General features: G+C 52.6%; 15 non-coding genes across 15 annotated transcripts; 3 read left to right on the plus strand and 12 right to left on the minus strand.

Moving 5' to 3' along the window:
• Positions 1 to 3: 3 nt before the first annotated feature.
• On the minus strand, positions 4 to 76 carry Trnam-cau (transfer RNA methionine (anticodon CAU)). Its single transcript has one exon. It is a non-coding gene; the product is annotated as a tRNA-Met (tRNA).
• A 979-nt stretch (positions 77 to 1,055) lies between these two features.
• On the plus strand, positions 1,056 to 1,127 carry Trnag-ucc (transfer RNA glycine (anticodon UCC)). Its single transcript has one exon. It is a non-coding gene; the product is annotated as a tRNA-Gly (tRNA).
• Positions 1,128 to 1,401: 274 nt separating this feature from the next.
• Positions 1,402 to 1,483, minus strand: Trnas-aga (transfer RNA serine (anticodon AGA)). The gene has a single exon. It is a non-coding gene; the product is annotated as a tRNA-Ser (tRNA).
• Positions 1,484 to 1,622: 139 nt separating this feature from the next.
• Trnak-uuu (transfer RNA lysine (anticodon UUU)) lies at positions 1,623 to 1,695 on the minus strand. The gene has a single exon. It is a non-coding gene; the product is annotated as a tRNA-Lys (tRNA).
• Positions 1,696 to 1,991: 296 nt separating this feature from the next.
• Trnae-uuc (transfer RNA glutamic acid (anticodon UUC)) lies at positions 1,992 to 2,063 on the minus strand. The gene has a single exon. It is a non-coding gene; the product is annotated as a tRNA-Glu (tRNA).
• A 297-nt stretch (positions 2,064 to 2,360) lies between these two features.
• On the minus strand, positions 2,361 to 2,433 carry Trnam-cau (transfer RNA methionine (anticodon CAU)). Its single transcript has one exon. It is a non-coding gene; the product is annotated as a tRNA-Met (tRNA).
• Positions 2,434 to 3,411: 978 nt separating this feature from the next.
• On the plus strand, positions 3,412 to 3,483 carry Trnag-ucc (transfer RNA glycine (anticodon UCC)). The gene has a single exon. It is a non-coding gene; the product is annotated as a tRNA-Gly (tRNA).
• A 273-nt stretch (positions 3,484 to 3,756) lies between these two features.
• Positions 3,757 to 3,838, minus strand: Trnas-aga (transfer RNA serine (anticodon AGA)). Its single transcript has one exon. It is a non-coding gene; the product is annotated as a tRNA-Ser (tRNA).
• Positions 3,839 to 3,977: 139 nt separating this feature from the next.
• Trnak-uuu (transfer RNA lysine (anticodon UUU)) lies at positions 3,978 to 4,050 on the minus strand. Its single transcript has one exon. It is a non-coding gene; the product is annotated as a tRNA-Lys (tRNA).
• Positions 4,051 to 4,346: 296 nt separating this feature from the next.
• On the minus strand, positions 4,347 to 4,418 carry Trnae-uuc (transfer RNA glutamic acid (anticodon UUC)). The gene has a single exon. It is a non-coding gene; the product is annotated as a tRNA-Glu (tRNA).
• Positions 4,419 to 4,715: 297 nt separating this feature from the next.
• Trnam-cau (transfer RNA methionine (anticodon CAU)) lies at positions 4,716 to 4,788 on the minus strand. Its single transcript has one exon. It is a non-coding gene; the product is annotated as a tRNA-Met (tRNA).
• A 977-nt stretch (positions 4,789 to 5,765) lies between these two features.
• Positions 5,766 to 5,837, plus strand: Trnag-ucc (transfer RNA glycine (anticodon UCC)). Its single transcript has one exon. It is a non-coding gene; the product is annotated as a tRNA-Gly (tRNA).
• A 273-nt stretch (positions 5,838 to 6,110) lies between these two features.
• Positions 6,111 to 6,192, minus strand: Trnas-aga (transfer RNA serine (anticodon AGA)). Its single transcript has one exon. It is a non-coding gene; the product is annotated as a tRNA-Ser (tRNA).
• A 139-nt stretch (positions 6,193 to 6,331) lies between these two features.
• Positions 6,332 to 6,404, minus strand: Trnak-uuu (transfer RNA lysine (anticodon UUU)). The gene has a single exon. It is a non-coding gene; the product is annotated as a tRNA-Lys (tRNA).
• A 296-nt stretch (positions 6,405 to 6,700) lies between these two features.
• Positions 6,701 to 6,772, minus strand: Trnae-uuc (transfer RNA glutamic acid (anticodon UUC)). The gene has a single exon. It is a non-coding gene; the product is annotated as a tRNA-Glu (tRNA).
• Positions 6,773 to 6,909: the final 137 nt, after the last annotated feature.

Here is a 6,909-nt window from a genome sequence, read left to right on the forward strand (position 1 = left end):
AAATGCCCCGGGTGAGGATCGAACTCACGACCTTAAGATTATGAGACTTACGCGCTACCTACTGCGCTACCGAGGCACGTTGCAAGTATCGTTACAGGAAACTTGGTAAGTCTCTCATATTAGAGATAGTTTGCGCTTTCTCAAGAATCTGTTGTGTTGCTACACGTGCTTTCCCTACTTGCTAGATTAAACTGCTGCCGCAGCTTTTTCAACGGAACGCAGCACTGCCCGAGTTTACAGTACATCGCCCTTGCGGCACCTGAACACAGCGGCCTGTTGGGCCAGGCCGACGTCAGAGTTCAGAAATAGCACGCGACCGTTCAAGTACGGTCTATTGCGTGCTGCGTGTATGGTTCTTCTCACAGCGAATCCTGCTATACATTCCTGAGGCTGGCGCAGCTCAGGCGAGGAATCGGCGCGGCAGCGTTATAGCGAGAACAGCAGAACGATGCATCAGCCGGGAATCTAACCCGAGCCGTCCGCATGCTAAGCGAGCATTCACCAATTTTTTTTTTTTTTTTTTGTTCCCATTTCTTTCGTTGCATTTGTTAGGGGCGGACGTCCGATGGCGCCCGTTCAAGTTCATCGTTGACTCGGTCTTTTATTACAGAGGGCTGATAACTCTCAGACCGAACACGCTGAGCTATCGTGCCGGCAAGCCTTAAGATTATGAGACTTACGCGCTGCCTACTGCACTACTGAGGCACATGCCATTGAACCACCGATGCTCGACAAGCTGCCCGTGCTTCCCGAGCACTTTTCTGCAGGGGAAAGTGGGATTGCCACCCAGCGACGTCGGATACAACCGAAAAAAGTGCTACACACGCGGAGTGCTCCACTACACTGCCTTAAAACGAATGCTCATCTCTATCGTGTGAGTAACCTTGCGGCCGCGGCGACTAGTCTTGTCCAAAGACGCAGCGTGCGTGGAGGCGCTACCCGAATGCGTGTGGATGCACCCTCCTACCTCGTAAAGCGCCTGCAGCTACTATCACCGTGGGCCGCTGCTGGCGGGCAGGAAGCCGACACAGCGGGGCGTTGCGAGCATCGGCTGTGCGGTGGTGGTGTAATGGTGAGCATAGTTGCCTTCCAAGCAGTTGATCCGGGTTCGATTCCCGGCCACCGCAAGTGGCGCTAGTTTTTTCGTATGAGTATGTGAGCCGCGTGCTGTTAAATGAAGGTTTTTTTCGTCGTAGCTCCACGCAGGCCATCCTGTAGTATGTCCCGACTTGTCCCGACTTTGCTCGGCTGACGCGAAAGCTGACGCTTGGAATTCGCCCTTATCAAAAGGACAGGCACTATAAACGGCTGTGAGAGGCGAGGTGTGGAGAGGTACCAAAACGACAGGCAATCTGCGAAATTTTCTGCTCGTTGTTCTTAAACAAAAAAAGAAAAAACCGACGCAGTCGGTAGGACTCGAACCTACGCTCCCAGAGGGAATCTGATTTCTAGTCAGACGCCTTAACCACTCGGCCACGACTGCTCGTAACGGAAGTTTCCCTGGAATCGTGAAAAACCCAACCGGTCTGCGCAGAATGTTGACAGGAAACGAACTCCGTGCACTGATTACGGCAGGGCTACCGTCGCTACGAGACGAGCCATTACGGAAACGTTAAAATCTTCGCCCGGACAGGGACTTGAACCCTGGACCCTTAGGTTAAAAGCCTAATGCTCTACCGACTGAGCTATCCGGGCTCACGCTCGTTGTGGATGGAGCGGCTGCAAGCAATGTAGATAACTGGAACGCGTGTGTAGGCGTACTACGGTAATTTCTGGCTTCTGGCGTAACTGGCGACTTCACCGACTTCCCACTGACGCTGGTAGCAGCCCAACAGCGGACCAGTGCCTCTTCTCCCTTTATTCCGGTGCCGACAGTAATTGCATCATGTGCCTGTTTTCCCCGATTACGTTCGGTCGAAGCTTCGGAAGGTGGGCGACAAACGACAGTTCGAAGGCCAAAACATGGATCGTTGAGTGCGCAAAAACTTCCGTTCCGGTACCGGGAATCGAACCCGGGCCTCCTGGGTGAAAGCCAGGTATCCTAGCCACTAGACCACACCGGATTTGGTCGACAAGCGTGAGGTTTTCTCCGTCTTCTCTCGTATTTCGTGCTGAATCTGGACTCAGTGCAGTTCTCCGTTTGCGAGCATATTTGCGCCTACAGACTGGCATGGCGCACAGCTCGAAATTGACTATTCATTATTTTACTCCTAACAAGGGAAGAGAAAGATCAAAGTTGTACGTTGTCATAATTGGAAATAAACATATTGACGCTGAGGCGTGGATAACGAACGACAATTAAGTTCGTTCCCTAGCAACAGCAACGCCGTTAATTCAGCCATGATGTACAGCAAATTAAATGCCCCGGGTGAGGATCGAACTCACGACCTTAAGATTATGAGACTTACGCGCTACCTACTGCGCTACCGAGGCACGTTGCAAGTAACGTTACAGGAAACTTGGTAAGTCTCTCATATTAGAGATAGACAGTTTGCACTTTCTCAAGAATGTGTTGTGTTGCTACACGTGCTTTCCCTACTTGCTAGATTAAACTGCTGCCGCAGCTTTTTCAACGGAACGCAGCACTGCCCGAGTTTACAGTACATCGCCCTAGCGGCACCTGAACACAGCGGCCTGTTGGGCCAGGCCGACGTCAGAGTTCAGAAATAGCACGCGACCGTTCAAGTACGGTCTATTGCGTGCTGCGTGTATGGTTCTTCTCACAGCGAATCCAGCTATACACTCCTGAGGCTGACGCAGCTCAGGCGAGGAATCGGCGCGGCAGCATTATAGCGAGAACAGCAGAACGATGCATAGGCCGGGAATCGAACCCGAGCCGTCCGCATGCTAAGCGAGCATTCACCAATTTTTTTTTTTTTGTTCCCATTTCTTTCGTTGCATTTGTTAGGGGCGGACGTCCGATGGCGCCCGTTCAAGTTCATCGTTGACTCGGTCTTTTATTACAGAGGGCAGATAACTCTCAGACCGAACACGCTGAGCTATCGTGCCGGCAAGCCTTAAGATTATGAGACTTACGCGCTGCCTACTGCACTACTGAGGCACATGCCATTGAACCACCGATGCTCGACAAGCTGCCCGTGCTTCCCGAGCACTTTTCTGCAGGGGAAGGTGGGATTGCCACCCAGCGACGTCGGATACAACCGAAAAAAGTGCTACACACGCGGAGTGCTCCACTACACTGCCTTAAAACGAATGCTCATCTCTATCGTGTGAGTAACCTTGCGGCCGCGGCGACTAGTCTTGTCCAAAGACGCAGCGTGCGTGGAGGCGCTACCCGAATGCGTGTGGATGCACCCTCCTACCTCGTAAAGCGCCTGCAGCTACTATCACCGTGGGCCGCTGCTGGCGGGCAGGAGGCCGACACAGCGGGGCGTTGCGAGCAGCGGCTGTGCGGTGGTGGTGTAATGGTGAGCATAGTTGCCTTCCAAGCAGTTGATCCGGGTTCGATTCCCGGCCACCGCAAGTGGCGCTAGTTTTTTCGTATGAGTATGTGAGCCGCGTGCTGTTAAATGAAGGTTTTTTTCGTCGTAGCTCCACGCAGGCCATCCTGTAGTATGTCCCGACTTGTCCCGACTTTGCTCGGCTGACGCGAAAGCTGACGCTTGGAATTCGCCCTTATCAAAAGGACAGGCACTATAAACGGCTGTGAGAGCGAGGTGTGGAGAGGTACCAAAACGACAGGCAATCTGCGAAATTTTCTGCTCGTTGTTCTTAAACAAAAAAAGAAAAAACCGACGCAGTCGGTAGGACTCGAACCTACGCTCCCAGAGGGAATCTGATTTCTAGTCAGACGCCTTAACCACTCGGCCACGACTGCTCGTAACGGAAGTTTCCCTGGAATCGTGAAAAACCCAACCGGTCTGCGCAGAATGTTGACAGGAAACGAACTCCGTGCACTGATTACGGCAGGGCTACCGTCGCTACGAGACGAGCCATTACGGAAACGTTAAAATCTTCGCCCGGACAGGGACTTGAACCCTGGACCCTTAGGTTAAAAGCCTAATGCTCTACCGACTGAGCTATCCGGGCTCACGCTCGTTGTGGATGGAGCGGCTGCAAGCAATGTAAATAACTGGAACGCGTGTGTAGGCGTACTACGGTAATTTCTGGCTTCTGGCGCAACTGGCGACTTCACCGACTTCCCACTGACGCTGGTAGCAGCCCAACAGCGGACCAGTGCCTCTTCTCCCTTTATTCCGGTGCCGACAGTAATTGCATCATGTGCCTGTTTTCCCCGATTACGTTCGGTCGAAGCTTCGGAAGGTGGGCGACAAACGACAGTTCGAAGGCCAAAACATGGAGCGTTGAGTGCGCAAAAACTTCCGTTCCGGTACCGGGAATCGAACCCGGGCCTCCTGGGTGAAAGCCAGGTATCCTAGCCACTAGACCACACCGGATTTGGTCGATAAGCGTGAGGTTTTCTCCGTCTCCTCTCGTATTTCGTGCTGAATCTGGACTCAGTGCAGTTCTCCGTTTGCGAGCATATTTGCGCCTACAGACTGGCATGGCGCACAGCTCGAAATTGACTATTCATTATTTTACTCCTAACAAGGGAAGAGAAAGATCAAAGTTGTACGTTGTCATAATTGGAAATAAACATATTGACGCTGAGGCGTGGATAACGAACGACAATTAAGTTCGTTCCCTAGCAACAGCAACGCCGTTAATTCAGCCATGATGTACAGCAAATTAAATGCCCCGGGTGAGGATCGAACTCACGACCTTAAGATTATGAGACTTACGCGCTACCTACTGCGCTACCGAGGCACGTTGCAAGTAACGTTACAGGAAACTTGGTAAGTCTCTCATATTAGAGATAGACAGTTTGCACTTTCTCAAGAATGTGTTGTGTTGCTACACGTGCTTTCCCTACTTGCTAGATTAAACTGCTGCCGCAGCTTTTTCAACGGAACGCAGCACTGCCCGAGTTTACAGTACATCGCCCTAGCGGCACCTGAACACAGCGGCCTGTTGGGCCAGGCCGACGTCAGAGTTCAGAAATAGCACGCGACCGTTCAAGTACGGTCTATTGCGTGCTGCGTGTATGGTTCTTCTCACAGCGAATCCAGCTATACACTCCTGAGGCTGACGCAGCTCAGGCGAGGAATCGGCGCGGCAGCATTATAGCGAGAACAGCAGAACGATGCATAGGCCGGGAATCGAACCCGAGCCGTCCGCATGCTAAGCGAGCATTCACCAATTTTTTTTTTTTGTTCCCATTTCTTTCGTTGCATTTGTTAGGGGCGGACGTCCGATGGCGCCCGTTCAAGTTCATCGTTGACTCGGTCTTTTATTACAGAGGGCAGATAACTCTCAGACCGAACACGCTGAGCTATCGTGCCGGCAAGCCTTAAGATTATGAGACTTACGCGCTGCCTACTGCACTACTGAGGCACATGCCATTGAACCACCGATGCTCGACAAGCTGCCCGTGCTTCCCGAGCACTTTTCTGCAGGGGAAGGTGGGATTGCCACCCAGCGACGTCGGATACAACCGAAAAAAGTGCTACACACGCGGAGTGCTCCACTACACTGCCTTAAAACGAATGCTCATCTCTATCGTGTGAGTAACCTTGCGGCCGCGGCGACTAGTCTTGTCCAAAGACGCAGCGTGCGTGGAGGCGCTACCCGAATGCGTGTGGATGCACCCTCCTACCTCGTAAAGCGCCTGCAGCTACTATCACCGTGGGCCGCTGCTGGCGGGCAGGAGGCCGACACAGCGGGGCGTTGCGAGCAGCGGCTGTGCGGTGGTGGTGTAATGGTGAGCATAGTTGCCTTCCAAGCAGTTGATCCGGGTTCGATTCCCGGCCACCGCAAGTGGCGCTAGTTTTTTCGTATGAGTATGTGAGCCGCGTGCTGTTAAATGAAGGTTTTTTTCGTCGTAGCTCCACGCAGGCCATCCTGTAGTATGTCCCGACTTGTCCCGACTTTGCTCGGCTGACGCGAAAGCTGACGCTTGGAATTCGCCCTTATCAAAAGGACAGGCACTATAAACGGCTGTGAGAGCGAGGTGTGGAGAGGTACCAAAACGACAGGCAATCTGCGAAATTTTCTGCTCGTTGTTCTTAAACAAAAAAAGAAAAAACCGACGCAGTCGGTAGGACTCGAACCTACGCTCCCAGAGGGAATCTGATTTCTAGTCAGACGCCTTAACCACTCGGCCACGACTGCTCGTAACGGAAGTTTCCCTGGAATCGTGAAAAACCCAACCGGTCTGCGCAGAATGTTGACAGGAAACGAACTCCGTGCACTGATTACGGCAGGGCTACCGTCGCTACGAGACGAGCCATTACGGAAACGTTAAAATCTTCGCCCGGACAGGGACTTGAACCCTGGACCCTTAGGTTAAAAGCCTAATGCTCTACCGACTGAGCTATCCGGGCTCACGCTCGTTGTGGATGGAGCGGCTGCAAGCAATGTAAATAACTGGAACGCGTGTGTAGGCGTACTACGGTAATTTCTGGCTTCTGGCGCAACTGGCGACTTCACCGACTTCCCACTGACGCTGGTAGCAGCCCAACAGCGGACCAGTGCCTCTTCTCCCTTTATTCCGGTGCCGACAGTAATTGCATCATGTGCCTGTTTTCCCCGATTACGTTCGGTCGAAGCTTCGGAAGGTGGGCGACAAACGACAGTTCGAAGGCCAAAACATGGAGCGTTGAGTGCGCAAAAACTTCCGTTCCGGTACCGGGAATCGAACCCGGGCCTCCTGGGTGAAAGCCAGGTATCCTAGCCACTAGACCACACCGGATTTGGTCGATAAGCGTGAGGTTTTCTCCGTCTCCTCTCGTATTTCGTGCTGAATCTGGACTCAGTGCAGTTCTCCGTTTGCGAGCATATTTGCGCCTACAGACTGGCATGGCGCACAGCTCGAAATTGACTATTCAT

Source organism: Schistocerca serialis, unplaced genomic scaffold (genome assembly GCF_023864345.2).
Source record: "Schistocerca serialis cubense isolate TAMUIC-IGC-003099 unplaced genomic scaffold, iqSchSeri2.2 HiC_scaffold_1373, whole genome shotgun sequence".
In the NCBI taxonomy this organism is placed as follows: Eukaryota; Metazoa; Arthropoda; class Insecta; order Orthoptera; family Acrididae; genus Schistocerca; species Schistocerca serialis.